The sequence below is a fragment of the Amblyomma americanum genome, chromosome 1 (assembly GCF_052857255.1).
Source record: "Amblyomma americanum isolate KBUSLIRL-KWMA chromosome 1, ASM5285725v1, whole genome shotgun sequence".
Taxonomy (NCBI): Eukaryota; Metazoa; Arthropoda; class Arachnida; order Ixodida; family Ixodidae; genus Amblyomma; species Amblyomma americanum.
Genome location: NC_135497.1, coordinates 185,161,284 through 185,165,083, shown reverse-complemented (window position 1 = coordinate 185,165,083; position 3,800 = coordinate 185,161,284).

Below are 3,800 nucleotides of genomic sequence, written 5' to 3'. Positions count from 1 at the left end.
CCAGGTGGATAAATTTCTTGGGTGACCCGTACCGGAGGTAGAGACCCCAGAGAGCCACTTTTTGGTTGTCTGCATTTTTTACAAGTGTCACAGTGCCAAATTAAGATGGTAACATCGTTGATTATTTTTTTCAGGCCAGTAATATTGTGGCGAAGTAGGCTCAGCGTCTTCTTTGTGACAGTGTGTCCGCAACTCTCGTGAGCTCATTCTAAAACGGCCAGTCGAAGCGCTCAAGAAACAAACTTTTTATAACCCTTTCTTTCTAACGACAGCTATATCATTCTTTATTGTGTATTTCCCTGCAGGATGCTCAGCGCGATGAGATTGAAGCTCTTCTATTTTGAGAAGTTGGATTATTAGAGCTTGGGGGAATGCGTCTGATTCGGTGTTGCAGCAGCCTTTAAGGTGTTTAATGTTGATGCCAGAGGTAGATAATTTCTGGGCCCATCGAAATGAACGGCTGTGAGGATTTTTGATGGTCTTCAACCACTGAAGAGCAGCACGGTATATGTGATTACAGCGAAAGGCTTGCCGTGCAAGTAGCGATGCAAACGATACACAGCCTCAACAATCGCAAGGCGCTCTCATTCAGTGATAGCAAAGTTAGTGTTATGCTTCAGAAGTTTCCGAGACTGGTACGCTACCGGATGTTTCTGACCGTCGTCATCATGCTGTTTGAGGATGGCGCCGATTGCTTCAACTGGTGCATCACAGTAGATAATGCATCACTTGTTGAGGTCAATAAGGTGCAACATAGGCTCTTCAGTGGGTCGTTTATGCAGTTTGCAAATACGTGTTCACAGCCTGGCGACCACGCCCATTTCGCGCATTTTTGAAGCATGTTTGTGAGCGGAAGGCAAGTGGAGCTGAAATGGGGAATGTGTATTGCCTGTAAACGTTGACGGTCCCCAAAATACGTTGAAGGTCGTTTTGCCGCTGAGGTGTGCAGAGACGTAGCACCGCGTCAATGTTGCTTGGCTTGGGTGGCATGACGCCGGCGGCAATATTGTGGCCTAAGCACTGAACAGAAGACTGAGCAAAAGAGCACTTATTGCACTCGAGCTTGATGTATTCGGTGCGAAAGACTTTCAGCAGTGCTTCGCAATGCTCCATGTGATCTGTGAACGCGTCTGTGTAAACAATGATGTCAACAAAGTAGTTTGCTACATGCTACAGAGCGATGAAAGCAGTCACCAGGAAGAACTATAGCGCTTCCTGGTGACTGCTTTCATCGCTCTTTCGAATGTCGCCGGAGCGTTCCTTAGATCGAACGGCATCACTAACCATTCATAATGACCGCTAGGAGTTACAAAAGCCGTTTTGTGCAAATCATCAGGATTCTTGCGTATACACCGGTACCCTGACGTGATGTCCAGCGCAGTAGAATACTTGGAATACCCTAGGTGGTCTAAAACGTCGTCTACTCGAGGAATTTGTTTGGTAATCAGGTACAGTGACGGCGCTCAGTCGGCGATAATCAAAACGCAGACGTGTGCGTCTTTCACCTTTCTTTTCTGCTAAAAAAAGCCGTATGAGCGTAGGGGGATAAAGAAGGCCCCAGAAAGCATTGCGCAAGAAGGGCATCCACTTGGTCGACGATTTCTACGCGATCTGCTCGCGAGCATCTGCACGGATAGCGATGACTCGGATGACCTGTAACAGTGACCCTGTGCTGATCAGCTGATATGCATCCAATGTCCATCTGTTTTTCGGAAGAAAACCAAGTATTCTGTGAGAAGTTGTTCAAGGAAGGTCTATTGACGCTGTGTCAGGTCATCACAGGACGATTTAGCAGTGCTTGAGATTGTGCTGACTGGATGAAATTCTCGTGCCTTGAGTGGTGGAGGCAAGAAACGCTTTTCTTGAGTGACACTCTTGTCGTTCAAATTCACCGCTATGTTAAAGTAGAGCGTTGTATCCAGGCTAAGAAATAGATAAAATTCTATGGCCTGCAGTATGTGTAATTGAACTTTCCTCTTTATGTTGCCAATCTGTAGCTCAACTTAGGCGCGACCCAGAGATTTCGTGGTGGACGTAAGTACCTGAACACTGACGGAGGAGTCCCTTATCAACCGCAGCTGTAATTTATTGTGAACAGTTTCGTTGATGCGGCTGATTGTTGCGTCTGTATCAAAAGTTGCAGTAACAGGCTTTCCGCTGATGCAAGCTGTGAAGCGTATTAGTGTAGCTCTGGGTGGCCCTGCGCTTTTTACCTGCTCGATGCCAAGGGCAGACATAATGGCGCGGCGTGGACAATCGATGTGCTAGTGCATCTGGCATCAAAAGCCGACGGTTAAGCAATGCCGGCACTCGGAGCTCGGAAAGAGTCAACTAGCAAAGAGCGCTGGCTGCGATGGAGGAATGTGGTCGTTTGGCCTAATTCCCACTCTCCTGGCTGAAAAAGAAGAGTGGCTCACTCGGCCCAAGATGCCTTGACTCGCTGCGCCGCGGTCACCCATTACGAAGGGTGGTGATGGTCATTCCCACCAGGACAAGGACCATGTTGGGGCCACAGCTCAATCAATCAATCAATCAATCAATCAATCAATCAATCAATCAATCAATCAATCAATCAATCAATCAATCAATCAATCCTTTATTTGCAACGAGGAGTTGGGGGTCGTCAGGCGCAAAAAGCCACCCTTGGCAGCTTAAGGGTGCCTGATGCCCTCAGTGTTCTTTCACCTAAGTGTAGTTTAGTGCATTGATATGCGTTCTATTACATTGCTGTGGAATTTCAATAGGTTCATTTTAGAATAACATTGCAAATACCGTTTACCAAGAAAGCACCAGGAAAGAAACACCGAAGAAAAAGAAACGCTGAAATAAAGCTAACTTTGGAATTATGCAATTTTTACCACAAGTAAATTTAGATTCAGTTCTCAGCGCGAAAAGCTAACGGCGAATTTGGAGTCGAATGAGATGATTAGAAAGATCCAACTTTTTTATTTTTACTAAAATGACATTAAAGGAAAGCCGCATAATTACTTCCCAAAGGTTACGTAAGATCTATTCAAGCGGAATCTATACGTAAAGGAAGGCAGAAATAAGAGTTCAAAATACTGTTTTCATTTCCACTTTGTCCAGTATTCAACAGATGGCTTTCCAAATGCAGTAATAGCATACCGGTGGGGAAAAAAAAATGTTAGTTTTTCACGTGCATTGCCACGTCAAACAACTCGACGCTGAGATTCGCCAATATTTCCGACAAATCTCACGAATCGTCACATCCGTGCCTGGCTCTGCTGAAATCAGTGCGCACCAGCAAAAACAAAAACAAAAACAAAAAACACGTGTCAATATTTGTACGACGGCAATTTTTTTTTTGCCACCGACAGGGCTCCCATTCATTGTAAGAGCAAATATCTGTTTCACGAGCTCCAATACACGGGTTATCGAGCTGCAAAGCCGGTGTTTCCGGCCACTGCGCACTGCAAAAGTGCGTGCAATGCGGACGGCAGGCTTGTTAACAAACACTGGAGAACTTGATTTCGATTGAAAATGAGGGCATAGAGACAGACAGTGGCTTCTTGGCCGAAATCAAAGGAAAGCTAAATGATATTACCATTCAGGACCTTCCACACACACAAGAGAGAGAGAGAGACAGAAAATAATTTAATGAAAGGAAAGGTGGAGAGGTCGGCCTGCGGTAAAATGACCCTGGCCTCCAGCTGACTGACCTCCAGGGCTGGTCGGAAATGTGGAAAAGAGAAGGGAAAGCACGCGGCAACTATGCAGATGCCCCGCATGTAAGATGCTAAATCTAATGTATGCAGTGCTTATACGGCCTTCACCACTGT